The following is a 21003-nucleotide window of genomic DNA, read 5'->3' as shown; positions in this document are numbered from 1 at the left end:
AGTTTACTGGGGGTATTATAGCAATGGGGGACTTTAATTAATCGAATATTAACTGGAATAACCTTGCCAATATCGGAGCACAAGTTTTTAGAAGTAATGAGCAACCGTTTTTTTAACACAGTATGTTAAAGCACCAATGAAGGGTGAAGCCTATCTGGATTTAGTATTTTGTAATAATCAGGATAGAATTGAAGGTGTAGAGGTGATTGAATCACTAGGGTCAAGTGACCATAATGTAGTACAATTCTCAGTGTTTTGTAAGAGTGAGGATACAAAGACTAAAATTATTAAGCTTAACTTTGGTAGGGCAAATTTTGAGCAGATGTGGCAAAGTCTAAGGAGAATAGAAAGGGATTAGCTTTTAAAGGTGGAGACAGTCAAGCAGCACTGAAACAGGATTAAAAATATTTTACATGTAATGCAAAACAGGTACATACCTAAATTTGGAATAAGGAATTAAAGAAAAAACTCTGCAGTGGGTTAATAAAAGAAACTGCAAAAGAAAAAAAAAACAGCTGTATACGGCATACAAAACTAATAACTCCAGAGTGAATCGTAGGGCATATGAGAACATGAGGGCAACCATTAAGAAGGATATTAGGAAGGCTAAAAGACAGTTGGAGAGGAATATAGCAGATAAGGCAAAAGATAACCTGAAGACATTCTTTTAGTAGTTTAAAAAAAAAAAAACAGCCAAGGAGGAGATGAAGTGCATCAGAAGCAGTTAAAGGGAATAAAAAAAATTACAGACAGTGAAACAGTGGACATGCTAAACTTGCATTTTTATGTGGTCTTCAAGTGGGGAAGTAGATAACCTCCCAAAAGTAAATGGGACTACTAAGGAGATAATGAGTGATTTAGAAATTGTAGAGGGAGAAGTGCTGCTCAGATTAAATAAGCTGAAATCAAACAAAATCACCAGGGACAGATAATATTTACACCTGAGTTCTTAAGGAGGGTAGTGAGTTCATATATAAACCCCTGACACATTTTTAGGAAGTCACTGTATATTGGAGAGACTCCAAAGGACTAGAAAAGGGCAAATACTATCCTGTTCTATAAAAAGGGTGACCGGGCAGATCCAAGCAACCTTACCAGAACTGGCTGATGTGAAGAGTGCTGTTCCACAGGGGTCAGTGCTAGGGACACTTTTATTTTTAATATAAATAAATGATTTAGATAGGAATATAAGTAACCAGCTGGTTAGGTTTGCAGATGATACCAAGATAGGTGGACTGGCAGACAATTTGCAATTCATTTAATCATTACAGAAGGATTTGGACAGCATACAGGCTTGGGCAGATTTTTTTTTGTTCTTATTTCACATTATACAATTTCTTGTATTAGGAATTTGTTAGTTTTCGCATACCCCTTGGGGTCAGAGCATAGGGTCAGACGTATAGCGCCCCTGGAGCAATTGAAGGTTAAGGGTCTTGCTCAAGGGCCCAGCAGAGTAGGGGACAGGGTTTCGAACCAGCAACCTTTGGGATACCAGCGCAGATCCTTAGCCTCAGAGCCACCACTCTGCCCATTTTGTGGCAGATGAAAGTTAATGTCAGTAAATGTAAAGTATTACACATAGGAAGTAAAAAAGTTAGGTTTGAATACACAATGGGAGGTCTGAAAATCAAGAGTACACATTATGAAAAGGATTTAGGAGTTACAGTGGACTCTACGCTATCAACTTCCAGACAGTGTTAAGCCATTAAGAAAGCAAACAGAATGTTAGGTTATACAGGGTGACACAGAAAAACGGGAACTTTTGAAAAACCCAATAAAAACAGAAGAAATTCAACAAAAAAATTTTATTGACAGCAATTGAACCACTACAACTTGCCTTTTAAGAGACAGTAATCCAAATTATCAATGTCTGAAAATGACGTCCTGTAGATAGCGTCCTCCTGTACGTATGCATTCTTCCAATCTGCTGTTGAGGTTCCCCATTGATCGCTGCAACATCTCAGCTGGGATACCACGAATTTCGTCTTGAATTCTTTGTTTCAATTCATTCAGTGTCCTTGGACCCGACTCTTAAGGTAGCCCCAGAAGAAAAAGATCACAAACGGACAAATCCGGTGATCTTGAGGGCCAGGGAATGTCACCGAATCTTGAGATGACACGGTTACCGAACAATTCTCGCACAGCTGCCATTGATTGCCTTGCAATTGATTACTAAATGGAGAGATTGTTTACAGCTCGAGGTCTCTGTTCCGCAGTGCTGCCAACTGTACATGGCTGCCACTACGCATTTCAAAAGTTCCCGTTTTTCTGTGTCACCCTGTATATCACAATGTGTGGAGTGCAAGTCCAAGAAGGTTATGCTCAAACTTTATAATGAGCTAGTGAGGCCTCATCTGCAGTACTGTGTATAGTTTTGGTCTCCAGGCTACAAAAATGACATAGCAGTGCTAGGAAAAAGTCCAGAGAAGAGCAACTAAGCTCAGTCCAGAGCTAAAGGGATGAATTATGAATAAAAATTAAAAGATCTAAGCCTGTTCAGTTTAATCAAAAGAAGATTAAGAGGTGACATGATTGAAGTGATGATTATGAAGGGCATTAGTACATTGGATCGAGACTCAGATCAGGTCAGGATGCATGTATAGTGTGTTGCCACACCCACCACTTGACAAAATAGCTCCGGATCCTGGTTGGCAAAACCCCAGGTAGTCCAGTCCCACCCTCCGTAAATGACAACCTGTCTGCCACAGCCAGTGTTAAGCGGGTGTCTCCTTGGCCTGGTCCAGCCACTTGGCTAATCATTTCATCAGGGAATCACGTCACATGGCCATACTGTTGTAATGGATGTCCCTCACAATGCAGGTAATGTGCCTCATTCAGGAATCTAAGAGCAACCAGTCATTCGACACAAAGTCAAAACAGAAGTAACCCAAGGACACAGACACAGTACTGAAGGGGTCCAGTCTTCATCACAGGTCACTGGATAGCGTCCATTTCTTGCAACCATATAGCAAGACAGGAAGCACCAGGACTGTAAAGACTTGGACCTTCATCCTTTTGCATAGATATTGGGAGTGCCGCACACCTCTTTCTAGCAACATCATGACCCCCACTTACTCTCTCAATCCCTCAACTGACTTCATAGGAAGAGTCACCAGAGACATGAATGTAACTGATGAGGTCAGTAACACTCTCTCTGCAGACAGACACACTGCTGATGGCTGTGCCCAAGAGGTCATTAAAAGCCTGGATCTTGGTTTTATAAAAGACACTCGCAAGCCCAGACACTCAGACTTCTCGCTCAGTTTCTTGAATGCCCCGATTAGAGCTTCCATTGACACCATGAAGATCACAGCATCATCATCTAAGTCAAGATCAGTGAATCTTTCTTCACCAACAGATGCCCTACAGCCACTGGACCCCATTACCCTGGCCAACACCCAGTCCATGCAAGCACTGAACACACCCCTGACGAACTCCAGAATCAACTAGGAAGAATGCAGAGGGTCTGTCTCCACTCTGCACAGCACTCACAGTAAAGGGTAAATTTCACACAAACATTAGGAAGCTTTTCTCTACACAGAGAGCCACAGACACTTGGAATAGGTTACCAAGAAGTGTGGTAGACAGAAAGAATTTAGGGACTTTCAAAACTACATGCAATTTTTTTTAGAATTAAGTGGATAGGACTGGCGATCTTGGGCTGAATGGCCTGTTCGCGTCTAGATTGCTTTAATGTTCTAATTACGTACAGACTAAGACATTTAACTGTGATCAAAAGGAAAAGCAGACCATTGGAAGATTGCAATTCTGCTTCCAATACTTTGAATTTCTCTATGAGATTAATAAAGATTATCTAATCAAGGAAAACTTCAGACAAATTTTAAAGTGTGAGGTTATAAAAAAATAAATACATAAATATATAAAGTGGAGAGTGGCACCAGTTGTTTATACCTTGGCTAGATGTTATGGACTGATGGAAGTACTATAAACAGAATGATAAAATTTCCACAGGGACATATTGCATTGATTAGTTTCAATTTGCCTAATTAAAATTCCTTAATTCATTTGTTTCTGAATCTACCTATAGCCTATTCGTTTTTCTATGTGGCTAATACCCTGGGCACAACAGTTACAGAGGAGATGGAGCTAAATATGTGGGCTAGTGCAAGACAAGTGAAGCAAAATAAATAAACAGAAACTTACAATTAATTCAAGCAGTATACAGAGACAAATAGAGGCATCTAATTATCATTTATGTACTGTTCAGTCATTGTTTGTGAACTCCTAAGAAGACACAGTACGGCATGTGGGCATCTGTAGAATGTAGAGGAGCATACAGTGAAACCAATTTATGAAGTAATGTGACAATGAGTAACCCATCCTTCCTGTCCTGTCCTGGTGTCAAATTCAGTTTTGGTGTCTGCCTTGTGCCAGAGAACGCCATGGCTCCTCACAGCCTTAAACGGGAATACATGGCATCAGATAGTTAAAAAATGAGAACAATACAATAGCATTTTACTAATAAAACAAATGATATATAGATACAATAAAAGAAAACAAAAATAGGAGAAAAACAATTAGCACAATGATTCAACTCCCACCGAAAATGACTCCACACACTTAAAAGTGCCTATTGTCATATCATGCAAATGTGGAGGACATCAAAATATAACTGCATTGAGCTCTGTGGATGTGTATACTACAAAAAGGTGCTATTAAAAAATGCTTGTCAGTAACAGACACTGAGGGATGCTCACCCACTTGTGTTCCAAATGTGGAAATATGGAAATGATTGTACAGTACTTGTAAACTACCATGGGATCATTTACAATGGAAAGAAACTATATACAATACATGGCTTGTTTTATAGAGGACAATGAAGCCTCATAGTGAAGGCGTGGGCTGTAATATTGCCAGCCACTGGTTTACTATGTGATGTCTTACAAGTAACGTGACCAGCCACATCTCCAGTAGTAGAAATATGAAAGCAATTATACAATATAGAATGGTGCTATAATAAAGCTTGCTTACCTATACAGTGCTTAACAGACCAATAAATCAAACCAGTGCAGGAGTGGCAGTCTCTATCCTTACCAATCCAATCTGCAGTGAGTGACCATACTAAGAGCAAACTGCTGACCCATAAACAGAAACAGGGAGTCATCCCAACCTAGAGGGCAATTCAGAACTTGGATACAAGCTTCACAGGAAGCAGATGGAGGCATGAGAGCAGGAATCCTTTCTGTGTTTGGAGCAGCTGGCCCAGAGGAAATGATGGCATATCAGGCCGTGGGATGATTTCTTAATCAGCAGGATACCAGTGGGGACCTAACAACCAGGCCAGCAAGGCCTGATCAAGCCCTTCCACTGACCACATTCTCAGTGAAAAATAAACAAATCCTAAGCGGTTAGCTGCTGTGTTAGTCTGCCAAGAGCTCTTCTAACTAGGCCAAGCCTTATTTTTTGTGTTTCTGCCTTTTCTATACAATCCCTGGGGTTTTGTTTTTCTTTAACTTCCCAGTCAGTAAAAAAGGCATCAGCTCCAACCCCCACCTCAACTCAGCCTCATTGACAGTTTCTAGACAGGACTTGCTGTAGTCTTCTACTGTCAGCACAACAGTGTCAAACAACACAAAAAACATCAGGACTCTCAGGAGGGGCTGGGATAGATATATGAATTCACAAAAACACATAGGCACTAAGGGCCGGGGTAGAGATGTCACCATTAAAATAAAGCTATGATGGGATGGAAATAAAAAAATCATTAGGATGACATACAATTTTACTGATGGCAAGGAGAAACAAAGATGTACTTTACATAATACCTGTGATGGACTTCTGCCCTGTCCAGAGCTGGTTCCTGGCTGACATTGCTAGAATAGTGTCTGGCCCAGACACATACCCTAACATATTCTACATACATACAAACATACATTATCTAATTATATAAATATACATATGACATTTGAGAGTGGCAACATCTCACCTGTTGGTTAAACATGCAAGTAGGAATTTCAATGTAATCTAAACATGCGATTGTACGACTATGACTACGACATACGCACACAACTTACACACAAACCAGCGTTAAATATACATAGGGTACAGATAACATACATACACACATGCAAATGACTCTTCAGGAATTAACCAGTTTGATAAAACTGAAAAAGAGCAGAGATTTCACATTCTGTTTGTGAGACTGAAACTAAAGTACAAGAGTATGCGTACTTTACTCTATATATAATAGTGCCCTTCAGTTTGACCTGTGTCCCTGTAGATTCCCAAGATTCTATTTAGATCTGAATTTTCTTTAATAAAATACCATATTATCCTAGGTCTCTTTGATTAATATTTTCTGTTCCTTGTATAAGGCCTTTTTGGAAGGGTGCTATATTAAGTAAATAATAACTGATGGCAGAACACAAAGCACTTGAATTGGATACGGAAAGAAGGCAACAGGCAGCTTACTACTATGCCATTGGCTTTAGCGGCAGGCATGATGTTAAAATCAGTTGCAACTTAATGCACCTTTCCAGTAAAAAGTTAGAAAGAGAATTCAACAACATAAAACAAAACAAAAAATAAATTTTGCATATGCACCTAGGGAATAAAAACAAACTTGCTAGGCTTTCTTGAAACTGTGGCTGTACTAGCCTGAAGTATGTTAAATATGCAGGGACATATTTGGACAAAATAATTTTCCTAATTGCAAATATGAGCCAGCCTTCACACTAAGCCAAAGCAGCAGGTGAGAAGTGTAAGTGCCCTGTGGCTTCTCATACTAGCAGCCCAGCTGAAACCCAAAACCCAAGCAAAGGAGCCCATTCTAAGCTACGCGCAAATAAAACCAAACACCCTTGAAATCTTGTTGGTATTTGAGAGGCCAAATAATGGCACAACATGACAGTGAGAAACTTCACCGCCAAAGTGAAAACAAGTCTCTACTGAAAATGAGATGCTACATTGAAAAGAGGATATGTCTGGCAGAAGCAGCTCAGTAATCATATGTGTGGTCATGCAAAGCTCTCTTTCTGCCACTGTCAATTAGATACTGATCCAACCCACCTTCAGCTTTACCTAGAATATATTTTCCTACAATTTGCCTGTTGTAAATAAAATCATCTTTCATAACATATTTGGTATTTATTTTATAGTGTTTTAATTGCACTTCTCATCTAAAAAAATAAACAAAAAAAATGTATTGCTGTCCTCCAGCAGCAGTTCATCCCAGCTCTCAAATCACACAATGACCTATAGAAAAACTACCTTTCTGTATCTTCATCTCCAGGACAGTCAAAATAATCTTCTCTTTTCCAGGCAGTCTGTGAGTAAAGTTGAAGCCATTGCTCAGGAATAGCCAGCTCATCTCCCCAACACTGACTGCTGTCACAATGAACATACACTGGGACTCCCCCCTACCACACTCCACCCCAGCACTTCTGCTGACTCAGAGGAACAGAGGAGCCCATCAGACCCATCTTTTTCTTTCCACCCCATAATCAAAGGCTACCCAGCTCAGTAATTTGAGCTAATTGCAGTCGCCACCTCCCTCGCATTCCTGGTGGATTACTTGAAGCAGACGTGGATCACAGATGAAACACATGCACACACATACACATACACACACAGGTGCAGGAAAACCCAAAGCAGAGCATAAGAGGGAGTTGCCACGGTGGCATCTGGTGGATACCTGTTCACATCATTTGTTAGAAGAAACTGTAAAAAATATCCAAAGTCAGGGTTTGACTATGAAGGCTAATGGAGCAACAGGAGACAGGTATGCTACCACCTCAGGAGAAAAAAATGTAAATTAACATGAAGGAAAGGAGGACAAGCATCAAAAACAAAAGAATTAAATGGTGTAGTTATAACAGAGCATCAGAGTGCCTCATCTTTCTCAGGTCATTTTCCCTTGTCACTTAACACCTGACTGCAGTCTGAAATGCAATGCCACATGGAGATTGGCAGCACAAGAGCAATGTATTTCAGGGCATCCAAAGGACAAAAGGGTCCCAAGAGTAAAATCCTAGAACATCTCTTTTCTCGATTTGCTTTCATATCCAAGTTCAGCTATGCTGTGGGATAAGGCTGCACACCACACATATATGTATTTGAATGAGTGAGTATAAATGGAGTGTATGACTGTTTGTGAGGGGAGTATGGTGAAGTAGGAGAAGACATGACTTCCTGTTACACATTAGCCAAGCCAGACATATGTGGTAGTGTCAGAAACATCCCAATTACAGCCCCCAAACTATTCTGCTCTCCAACTTGGAAAATGAGCAGAGAGGCACTGGGCACATTTGTTTTTGAACCACACCACACTTGCTAATATGCACCCTTGCAAGCAAAGTTGCAGATTTACTTTAGAAGTCAGACTGGGAGTTAATAGGCTTTGGAGAAGACCAGACAGGCCAGTGATGGTTCCCTGTTAACTCAGGCTTAAGGTCATTAAACATCCTGTGGCACCAGTAGGCATTAGGACCTAGGGGCATATCAGTTCCCCGACACAAATCAACACTTTGCAAGGCAGAGAATCCAAATGTGCTTTACATAATAGAAAACTCAAAAAAAGAGCATCAATGAATTATATATAAGCTGAAGAAGGATGGTGTGATGGAAAAGAAAAATGTCTTAAATACAGAAGAGTGTAGAACTACTGATGGGAAAAAGAGATGGGAAAAAATCACAAACAGGTATATGAAAGTGATAATAAAAGAGCAAGAAGAAAGATAGAGTAGGAGAATAAAGTACAGAGTGGGGAAAAGTTAAAAAGAAAAAAACTGGAAAAGCAACATGTAAATCGCAAAACTACAAAGTCTTAAAATTGATCACAAGCAGACCAAAAAAATGAAAGAATAAAATCAATGAAAGAAAGAAAGTAAACAAAGAGATAATGAAAGAGAAATTGATGGAAGGGGGTGGTGTGCAGCTCAATGTCTCCATTCACTCAATCTCAGACACACCTATGGGGGGGGGGGGTGGTGGAGGGTTGGTGGTGAATCACATGACCTCACTTACCTGCCTGGGAATTAACTCTGTGCGCTGTGGCACTCATCTCTATGGCAACTCGTCTCTGGCGTCATGTCAGTAGGAGGGGCAACAGCTTCTGAAACACAGAAAGCAAAAAGTGGCTGGACATCATGACTGACTGCAAGAAGTGCACCACCACAGGGCCAGATATAGGCAAGCTGTGTGATATAGACAAGGCCAACAAAAGGGAGTAATGGAAAGGGCTAGGAGTGTGGGTTTGATTTGTTAGGTGTGGCCCAGGTTTGGAAAGCACATGGTTTTCTCTGGGTGTTTTCAACAACACCCCTCGGATTGAAGTATGATTGTTAAAGAAGTTTTTCCAGTTATGGTACATTTTTTGCTCCAAATCAGTTGCTCTCCCTGGGAAATCACCAGTAACCCTCACGGGCATCTGCAAGAGCCATCGAACCACTCTCGATTCTAAGGCCGCTCTTGCCACTTCCACCAAAAGCTCCCTGCAAGAACATGGTAATACGAGACATGGTCACTTATGACAATACATGATGATTCAAACACAAACCTACAGAATTTCATACTTAAAACACCCCCTTTCCTAGTCGAGAGCTTCTTAATAAGAATCCCTAAACCTGGTTAGCCTCATTTTGTCCAAAGTACCTAGGTCAAAAATGAGGAGAAGCTTCAGCTTAAGACAAACCCTGTGCTTAGAAATCTTGGGTTGCAAATTCATGTTGCTCAGCTACATTTTGATTATGTCATCTAATCCTATTAACTAATCCAGACGTATTTCAATCTCATTGATTTTCTTTTTTTTTTTTAGTTCTTGGAAAACTATGCATTCTAATAAGGGACACCCTTTTTCAATTAAGAGGTTTAACCGGGTCTAAGGGGTTAATCTGGAAAACGACTAATTTTTCAAAATTTTCAAAACAGAAGTTCAGAACAGAGTTAGGAAATACAGGCAGCCATGTCACCAACACCTGCTCACCAAAAAGCAGCTCTTGACAGAATGAGACTGATAAGTAGCCAGAAGATAACGAGGAATCCCTCACAGGTAATTTGAGGAGGGTCTTGGGGCACCTATGAAGTCAAATAGCAGGCATCGAACTGCCTTGGTGCATACACGCATTCTCAAATTCCACTTAAACCATTTCAGTTTTGCCAATAATTGGTGCAAAGAGGAAGCCATCTTTGACTGGGGTCATCATCCATTACATAGTTCATTTACATACATCCCCATTAATGCAAAGCTAATTTAGAATAGTCTTTTAATGATGAAAACTCAAAAAAACACTGGGAGAATGACAACACTCCACACACGCAGTTACCAGGATGATGTACCAAGGATCCCGGAAGAAACACTGCTACCTACGCTCTCAATTCTTAATATCTGATATTTTATCAGATCTTTTCTAATATGAAAAAATAACTAATTCATGATTTCAGATACTTCACATTTTTCTCTGATACTGTCATCTGATTCTCTAAAGTTTGACTTGCTCAAAGAATTTTTACACAGCTAGGCCTTTATGTAGTCACCTCTTCACTACTCATTATGTCTCCATCAGATGGAATTTACCAGCATTTTATTTTGTTGTGGAGATGAGGTGGTCAATGCCAAAGGGCTCTAAAATACAGATTAGAGAAGCATACTCCCTTTATATGTGACAAGTACCGATTTTTAACATATAAATGTATTAGGAAATCACCAAAAAACAAAAGGCATTCAAACTCAGCTACATAGCAGCTCCCCCAGGAAGAGTAGCATCATGAGGAATGTTTCCCTCAAGCAGTTAAAAAAGATTGTTGGTGCACCTGGGAAGTTGAAAGGCAGAACCAAAGCTGGGTTTCACATTTCCAGTAAGCCATAGGTTCTCAGAGTGACACTCACTAGTATAAACAAAGCAAAAACTTGAAACGGCAACAGAAAAGCCTTTCATATCATTCACGCCCCTTGCCCACCCATCTGCTCCTACAGACAGGGTCTGTGGCTCCCTTCCTTCACTGTGGCATATTCTCCTGTTACAAAGAATTGAGGAGGGTGGTGCTTATCATACAGTCCTGAAACACTTTAAGGATACTTCATGGAACAAAGTGCACACCACAACCTCCCCACCCCCATGACACAACACAATGCTATAGTTAAAGACTGCCATACTGTAGTTCAAAGATCAACCAAAGTTTAACAAGTTCAATTTTTTTTTCGATAATCAAAAGTCACATGGCACTGCTCCTCTGTTCACAGTTTATGCATTCTTGCTTTTGTATTTTGCTTTTTTTTGGCACAAAGGTCACTGTAGTGGGCTATGTCATAGATTAAAGGTCACCATCACAGTTCGCAATCTTATATGAGCAGCCCCCTTCATCTACCCAACAATAGGATAAAAAAATGCTTTGCTTTCATTTTGTGCCTCCACTCACACCCTCTCCTCTTTGGGAGGTTTGCTGCCTAACATCTCTGGTGGTGCAGTTACCCCATTCACCTCAGGGAGCCTGGTCTCCGGAAGATGTGACCCACTTTAATGCTAATTCAGAGAAGTGAATCCCTGGATTAGAAGTGAAGATAAAAAAAATCCTTTAAACATCACTGTCACTGGCTGCATACAGATGACCAGGATTAAGTGATTTGGTGCTCCGGGTGAGCAAATTAGGCTGATTAGAAGCGGGTGACAGAAAACAAACAGGTGACATCCAGAATGAGAATGGCCATGGTGTGCAGAGGAGAGGAGATTTTAACAGACATGCCAGTCAACAAGAAGCTCACAGGCAGTTTAGGTAGGATTTTTTTGGGGGGTTGTAAGTAGTTGAAAGCAAAGCAGTAGAAAGAGATAGATGCAGATACAAGCCATGCCTAATAAAGGAAGCTGGACAATTGGAGAAACAATCACAAAGAAATGAACATCATGTTGGTCAGCAGCAGCTGAAAAAACAAGAGATAAGTGCAGATTCAGATTGCACATTTTTTGTAAAGCTAGGGAACGAGACCTGCTATGACTGCAAAAGGCGTGAATGTTGGCAGTGAATAGCGATCACCATTGTCACAAGCAACAGTGCCTTAGGTGAAAACATTATGGAATTTACAGGGGAGGACAGGAAAAGGAAGCAAATTCTGCAATGTGATGTCTGTACATTAGCTCAAGGTACAAGGCTAGACAGTAAGAAACTATGTACCACCTGGTAAAATTTCAGTCTAGGACAGATGGGGTGCAACACTAAAAAAGATTATCATAATTGGCAAGGTATTACTGCAAGACAATAACTGTGTCCTCTACACCAAAAGAAGCCTATAGGCCTATGTACTTTGTTCCATTAACAGATAAGAAAATTCTGAAAGGTTGTAAGGGGCAGGAACCTGGCACATATTAGATTCATTCAGTCCCTTACAGTATGTCAAAACTAATCATTGCTATAGGATTCTAGAATCCATTATCATCCCATAGTGGACAATTTCTTTTTTTCTCTAGGAAGTGCATCTTTCAGGATACACAGAGAACAACTGCTTAATCATTATTGATTTGATAAGTATCATAAGGTTCTCCGTATACCATAGCTTTCTCTTAGACCTTGCAATGACACCAGACAGAATTAACCACCGCCATAAACAAGACATGAATTAACCAATTTCCTAATGAAAGTATGACAGTGCATCCCTCCCAAGGAATTCGAAAACACCTAATACTCAAGTATACAAGCAGTTTAAGTGCCACATGGGGTTTCTGTGCCATAAATAGTGACTTCACATTGCTCTTTCAACTTTTTTGTCCACTACTGATTCAGACAATTAAACAAATCACAGAGACAACCACTTAAAACACTTTGAATGCTGGTCTTTTTTTTTAATAATTGACTATAATTCAACACAGTGCCAATAAAACAAAAACTAAAATAAAACCTGGACAGTCCTCAATTCTTGGGATATTTTAGTAAACAATATTATGTGACAGTGGCCAGCCAAGGACAGTCTTCTAGGAACAAATGCCTCCTCTATAATTGGCAGCCTATGCGCCCGTCAATGCAGGTCACTCATTCAAAGTTATTCGTGTGCAAATAATGGCCCATACTCACTCTCTTAATAAGCTCACAGACATGGACAGGAGAAATGAACCTGACAGCTGCTACGAGCCCAGCAGTCACACAGATGCCCAGAACACATCTCTCAACTGACATTATAGAGGCTGGCAGAGAAGGCAAGCAAAGGTGTTTAAACTGCCTGATGTCCATCAAGAGTCAACACCACTGGAAATCAAATTGGTCCTTTCCAACTACTAGGCTAAAATGCAAAGTCCCTACAACCAGTGAGAACTGTAAAAATTCCAGTGCAACTAGGAACAATAGATATCCAAAATAGATTTAGCATTTTTAAGATTTTCTCATTGGAAGGTTACGTCAGAAACATGATGGGCTGGCACATTGATGCTCTGCGTCTTACAACATTAAGGAGGCACACTGTTCCCTTTGTCAACCCTGTTCAAGGAGTAACCAAGTTGATCAGAAAAGGACTGGCAGTTTGGACAATTAGCTGAAATGTAAGACAGAGGAAAGACTTAAGACCTTGGCAGGCCACCTGGTCATAAGGAGAGCTGATGTTTGCACTGTAGAGACGGACTTGTCAGAACAAAGGGTGACCTTATGCTCAATTTCAAGCAAGTTGACTTTGTTGCTCCAAGGACTGGAAGATCAAACTGCTTGATGAGCAAGCTGGTCATATAGATGACTTTAAAGACTATAATGAGAGAGTTTTGGCTGAAAAGCTAGCTGATCACATAAACCTGGGATGACTACAGCATTTGACTGGCTATTCAATAATGAAAAGTGCTGCCTGTTTTAATATGACGACTGGTTAGTGTAATTAAAAGATGAATCTAGAGCCTGGCAAACCACTTGACCAAGAGCTGGACAACATTAGGGCAATGTGAGCTTCACTATTTAGGAGATAGCAAAACTGTGATCCTAAAAGACCATTTAGTTGAAGTGTTCCAAGGCTGGCCAATCAAGGAGAGGGATGAATGGTCTAACAGTGGGTCAACTAGATGCTAGCAGGTCACATGGCTAGGAGATGGACAAAGTTTAGATGAGCTGATGGTGGTAAGATGCACTTTCAGCCATGGAGAGGACTATTGACAAATCCACTCCATTAATTCAAAACTATTTAAGCTATTATATAAAACAGAAAAAAATTACAACATGCAGTAGGAGCAATCTGAAAACATAGCATGTGCTAGAGGTGGGGCAGTCAGGAGGTTAAGCCAGCTTATTTTCACTAATTAGCAAAGCAGGCATTTCCACATTGTAAGGTGTTGGGTTGTCCAAGTTTACAGGTGCCTTAAACCTTAGTTGTGTCTATTTTTAAAGAACAATGAGTGACAAGCCCAAGGCTCCACCCTGAGTTTAAGACCAAACACAATGTTATGATTCAAAGAATTGGAATTCTGCAGTTAATACAGCTGGTGGGACTTCCTACGCATCTGTGAGCTCTAGTATACAAATGAATTTTCATCTAATTTAATTAAAAAGAGAGCTTCACATGATGTGAGCATGTTGACAAAAGTCATGAGATAGTGACAATGCAAAAAAAAAAAAAAAACAACACTAGCAGCTAGCTAGTGTAGGCAGTTTGATGGCACACTAGAACTGCAAGCCTTATGACCTCAGCTTGTCCACAAAGTCTGCTATGACCCCATGAAATGATATGTTGTGGTCTGGCTACCAAAATCTGGCTTGAGTACTAAAGTGTCCCCTACAATACTGAAAACCGAGTCAGTCTGAAATACTGAAGTGGCCTCTAGAATATTGGAAAAGGTGCTAAAGGGTCAATCTGGAGCCATGAAAGTCACCTTTTGATGCCTACAGGCTTGTACAGGAATATAAAGCCATGGGATCAGAGGTAGGCTATAGATTAGCATTAAAACATCAAAGCTTCTGTCAAGTGGGAATGGTACAAGCAGATAGGGCAATAGATAGATCAATCGTTAAAGAAAGTGTACAGATTAGCAAATAAAGTAAAACCTCCCAAATCAGTCTTTGCCACCAGGACCACTATGCAACAGAGAGAGCACAATAAAACCTAAAGGGGGTACTAAGCCAATTCACCACAAGCGGTAGTGTTGGTGCAAACAGAGTAGAGACACAAAGACAGCTGAGAAGGGTTGAGGTGAAGAACAATAGATATCAAAAATAGCTTGAAGATGCAACTCTAAGCAGCTTGGCCATTGATAACAGGATGAAGTGAAAGTTAGAACAAAAGCACAGAAGAGTGATGGAGCCAACATATCCATGAGAGATAGTGTACTGCAGACAAAACACAAGAAAATCTAAAGGGGGGGAGTGGGGGGGTGTAACAGGTGCTTAGTAGCTTTAGGAGTTCCCTGAACGTGGGATTATAAATACTCAAGTACAGAAGTCAGTGTGAAAGGAGAGGAAAATGAAGATAAATAAACCTTAAATAATTGACTCTGACACTGTTCACATGCTGAGTCAGAAGGGAAATATGAGTTTCCCACTGGCACATTCGAAGTGAACACCCTTCAAAATAACAGCTCCCAAGGGACAATCCGGAATAATAAAACAGTTTTGACAAGAACATGCCATTCAACCTATCAACCTTGCCCTTTGTATTTATCTAAATTGCCTAAAATAACATCAAATGGAGCTCAAAAGGCCCATAAACTCCAACTCTCCAATTCACTACTTGGTAACCTATTCCGTGTGTCTATAGTTCATTGCACAAAAAAAAGAAAAGCTTTCTAGCATTTGTACAAAATCTGCCCTTAGCTAGTTTCCAAAATTTTCCCTGCATTCTTCTTGCAGAACTTATCTTACAGTAACAACTTGGATCCCCTGTACTCATTCCCTTTATAAACACTCCAATTATATTACCATTTGCTTAAACTGAGAAGGTTCAATTCCTGCAAACTCTTCTTATAGCTCATACCTACCTCTTAGTTCTGAAATCAAACTAGCCATTCTTCTCTGGACAAGAAAACGCAATGCTAATTGAATTAACCGAGTTGTGATGTGATGTCTTTATACCTCATTGAATAACACAAAATAAGAACCAGATGACCGGAAATATCATTTTTGTAGTCAAATTATATCTGGAGCGATGTAATACCCAATAAATGCATTTAGTTTCCATTTTATGCAGGTGAAGAAATTGAGCTTCTCCAACTGTACCTTTGGCAGACCAATTAAGCAAATCAGCAGCAACCTTATATTTCTCCCAAAAAACCAAACAGAAATTCATGTGAATGCAATAAATTGAGAATGTGAGCCGTTGCAGGTGGTAACTCCAAACAATTTCCATGCCACAACAATATAGCATGAATCAGATGGTCACAACAGACAGGATCAAAGGAAGTCAAGAAACAGTAAAAGAGGTGATTTGTACAACTTCACAGTAGAGAAAAATGATGTTAAATATGAATAAGAGGTGATTGGTTACTGAAGGCATTGTGGAGTAAAAAAATAAAATAAATCCTTCAGAGGGAGCCTAAGCAGTGTGGCACCCAGTTCTCCAAATGTACAATACTGTACCATGTACTTGTTATTTGTAAGTCAATTTTGCTGTCATGCCATGAAATTTGATTGGTCCAGTTCCCACCTCATTGTGCATCCTCACTCTTAGCATCCGCGTGTAAATGCCGGGTACTAGATTCAGACTGCAGAGTACAGCTGTCTTAGCCAGCTGAACTAAAGAAGAACTCTCCCTCTAATGGCCTATCATGTTTTTGTCTTTTTGCAGTGGAGTTCTCTTCTTTTTGCTTTGCTACACTTGCCCCTCTCACTACATTGTCTAAAATGAGCTTTTTTGACTTAAGTGGTCAGTATCAAGCAGGGATGGAGACTAAACTTGAGGTAGTTCATGATTCACCCTAACCTCAAAGGGTAGTAAAAAGATGCTTGACATGCTGGGGGAATTTTGTTAAAACATTAGCAAACCCTACATTGATTGTGATTGATTCCTCAGACACCTTAAGGACAACAATAGTGAGGGCCTTTCACTTGCCAGCTGATATTCAGATGACTTACAGCCACTCCTGGTTGAAGAAATGACTCATTGTTGCTAATGCGCAAGAACAAAAGCCTCTTGGTCAGTGTATTCTCAAGGGCAGGTACTTAACCCGTGTTAGAAATCCAGGAAAAATTTAGCCCTACTCATCTTCCAGAAGAAGCAATATTAGGGTGGTGTAGGAGGTTTAAAAAATCTCAACCTCTGCTTCAGAGTGAGGATAATGAAAGACCACAGAAAGACAAACCCCCAACCAGGTGTATAATTTCATTCAGATGCATACACCGAATATAAATTTGCATATGAAAACGTATTTAATTTACCTACATGCCATTTCTTTGCTGATTAGATTTGCCAATTATTCAAAATCACTGTTGACCTTTAATGTGAAAGGGGCAAGTAGAGCATAATGTTCACTATGTTTCTGTGATACCCAAACTGAGAAAAGGGAGAGGGAAAAAAAAAAAAAAGAGACTCACCCAATAAGCATCTGATCTTAAAATCAACCCACGGTAAAGATGGCATAACAAAAAAAAAAAAAAAAAATTACAGCTTTGGATTACACTGTCTCCACTATCTTCAGGTGTTGTACAACTTCATGTCCCTCAATCCCGGGGATAATTCCTGCCTGATCTCTTGATGCCACCTCTCAACTCTTGGGGGGGACACAGATCACCTCCATCCTCAACTGCCCATATGTCACTCATTAACCTCACCCATCCTGTTAGTTGGCAGAGGTATCAACTACTTCATGGCATGTTGGAATTTTGACAGAGTAGTCCGAGAGCCTCCTGACAACAATACTTCAAAACTTGTGGTTGACACCACTAAAACAGATAGTGACAACAACACAGAAACTGAAAGTGTAACTCAGACTAGCAACTGCAAAATAAAATCAAACATTGGAGGTAAAGTCAGGATCCAACATACTCTGCTTTTCTTTCACTGACTCTGGCTCACAACTTCTTACATTAGGCACAGAGTTTTCTCAATTGCATATTTTCAATAAATTATAAAAGCCACAGCCTGGCAAACAAAGTTTGATTTAGTGACATGGGCACAAGTACTGCAGCCCAGCCCAACTGGACACCCTATGTACACAGTCGCTCCTGCTCACCACATATCTGGAGTGACCTCCCTATTGTTATTGCCTTGTTTGTAATGTTACATACTAAAGATGTGCCACCCGTCCATGAACTGTTTGTGGCACCTCTTCAAACCTCAGGACTCCTCCTCATTCCCTGAACTTTTATACATTTGCTAGATTACTATATAAGCTCTGGACATCCTCCATTCTATCACACCTAGAGCGACTGATTAATCTATTTGGTGCACTCAACATTTTAACTTTGCCAACTGCTGGATTGGTAACATGGACACTGGCTCACTTTCTGGCCCTACACTCTGAGTAATTGCTAACTCAGTCCTGGAGCCCTTACAACCACAGTACTCTTCTCTTAACATCCAGCTGCCAACCTTAAATACACATTTACTGCATGAACCACTGTATCCCAAAAGTGTCTCCTACTCCTGCACACCCAGTAGACCCCAACAACCCCAGCACAAACATTTGAACAAAAACCCACTGCATCTCATCCTGGCTACATGCTAGCATTTATATAAGCTCCAGTGTTCCTTTCAACCAGCTAGATCACTGCACCCTCAGTGCCAGGGCCATTTCTAACATTTCTGGGGACCATATTCCCCTTTTCTGTGCATGTTGGCCTCCAACAGTGGCTTAAACTGGGAAAGGCCCCTACTCAGCACTCTGACCTGACTGTTCTCTACAGCACCCCTCTACACATCACCACTCTCACACTTCCTACATGATAACTGGAACCTCAGCATTCACTTTTAATCCACCCCTCCGATGAGCTACTTCCAGTTACCTATGGCATGCCCACACACCTCAGAGGAGCCCTGTGTACTCACATTTACCCCAGGACCCTGTACCCTTCTTGTCTGATCACTCAATGACAAAACCCTCACACCTCAGAATGTCTGCAACTCTCAGTACCGTCAGCACCCAATGCATTGCTGCTCTCATGTTTACTTGAAGACGACACAACCGCTGCCACATATCCCCAACACAACATAGAACCCAGAGTTTCCAACTGGACCACCCACCGTCCCCTCGAACATGAGCCCAGACACCAGGACTGTTCCCAAAACACCCCTTGTACCCCAACTCTCATTCCTACTCCAAAGTACCTGTTCCTGTCCTCACTGAAGGATGCCTGCACCCTTGTGTCCACCGCTCGCTATCGGACCTGCTGAATGTTTTCGCCTGTGCATGGCTCCTCGCTCGTGACCTCCATGCACTCCCAGACCCTCGGAACAGCACTCTCACGGCACCACCATCTGCTTGTTCCCCATCCAGGGCGCCCGAACCCCACACGCTCGGTGCGGCGGGAAACGGGACCCGCGAGGAAAGTTTTCAACGCCGACTGAGCAACTGTTGCCCGCGCGTGGCAAGCTGCGCTGCCGACGGCTACTGACGAGCTCGTTCCCGCCTCCTCCCCGCACCTGCGTCGCCCGCTCGACTCACCTCTTCAGTCCGGAGCTGACTGGCTCGTTAGCTGGCAGGCAGGTTGATAAGTTACCGCTCCGTGTCTTGTGCTTTTCTGCGCTGCGGTGATAACGCGACAGGCACACGCTGAGCACTCGCTCCGTGTCTACCACTATTCTCAGCGCGACCGGCCCGACCTGCTCGACCGGAATGCGCCGACAGTAGCCGGGCGGCGCAGGCAAGCGAGCCTGCTGGGCAGGATCCGGCCTGGAGGAGGTACCCTGCTGCCGGCTTTTGTTGTGCTATTCCTGCGGGCGTTGTGTCGTGTCGTGTCGTGTCGCGTCCCGTCCCGTTGAGACTTAGTGGGTGCTGGTGGCGCCCCCTGCCGTATGAATATTGGTTCTTAAGCTCAAGTAGTGAAGCTGTGCGGAGGCAGAACAAGAGAGTGCGCCGTTGAAGAAAAGTTCACGATTAAATCGAAAGGAGCTGTCGGTACTAGAACGAGGTCCTCACTCTCATCCGCAGTATGTAAAGATTGTGATGAAAAGCATGGGGAGCCGCCTGGTCAAATGAGTCCAAAGGAAACATGTAGTAGTGATTATAAATCCAAGACTTAGATTGATAAAACATTTTCGGAGGAATGTAGCGATTTAAATAAATAAATAAATATGTATACTGTACACGCTATAGTCTGAGCAAACAGCGTGACTATAAATTAACAAAATTGTTTACAGACAGTTCTGTATTATAGCGCCTTTCACGGAGAAGATCGTCCTAAATATTCCTTACATAACAATTTGTTGGGGAAAAACTACAAACGACCGAAGGCACAGGTTAGTCAGCCCTCATCCCTTAAGAGAGACACTGAGTCAATGGTTTCCAATACTGCCCTGGCGCTTGTGCTCAAACTCGAAAGAGTCTATTTAAGCAATGAGTTATGTTTTAAAATACGTTATTAAACAAATCATTTAATAGTAATTTGTTCAGCTTCTCTTGAAAATCAAACTATCATGAGTCAGTTTACAGTTGAAAGGGATTTGAACAAATACCTGTTAACAGGATTTAAATAAATATTTAATTTATACTGTCTATAAAATGGTAAATTATGGTATCTATCTATCTATCTATCTATCTATCTATCTATCTATCTATCTATCTATCTATCTATCTATCTATCTATAATATCCGATTTCCCTGATTCAAGATCAGTAGAGACAATTTAAATGATATGTCATTAGTACTAAGTGCTACAACAGGACATGAAGACAAAGAGAACGAGGGAGATAGCAGCTAATCAAAATGATTGGTATAATTATTAACGTATATCAACTGTTCTAACAGGCATATGCAATGCTAGAACAATTAGTTTTTAAGAGTTTACTTAAATGTTAATGCTCATGGGCTTTCTCAAATATTGGTAAGTAGATGATTTTGGAGTTTTGGGTCTTTATATGTAAATGCTCACTCTTATTTGTTTTATCAATGTTTTATTAATTACAGTATGTAATGATGTCATGAATTCACATTTCTT

At 41.0% G+C, this 21003-nt stretch overlaps 1 protein-coding gene across 2 annotated transcripts in view; it reads right to left on the bottom strand.

Annotated features, from left to right (window-relative positions):
* si:ch73-138n13.1 overlaps window positions 1-19669 on the bottom strand; it is a 57896-nt gene extending 38227 nt beyond the window's left edge. Inside the window, exons 1-2 of one of the 2 annotated variants that reach the window (XM_039771714.1) lie at window positions 19512-19669; window positions 8986-9073 (exon numbers count right to left, since the gene is read on the bottom strand). The gene's annotated coding sequence lies outside the window, so the exon portion shown is untranslated. The remainder of the gene's footprint in view (window positions 1-8985; window positions 9074-19511) is intronic. The other variant, XM_039771715.1, reaches the window with a different exon arrangement.
* Window positions 19670-21003: the final 1334 nt, after the last annotated feature.

Source organism: Polypterus senegalus, chromosome 12, assembly GCF_016835505.1.
Source record: "Polypterus senegalus isolate Bchr_013 chromosome 12, ASM1683550v1, whole genome shotgun sequence".
Taxonomy (NCBI): Eukaryota; Metazoa; Chordata; class Cladistia; order Polypteriformes; family Polypteridae; genus Polypterus; species Polypterus senegalus.
Note: the sequence above shows the minus strand (reverse complement) of the source record. Positions and strands in the feature narration are given on the sequence as shown.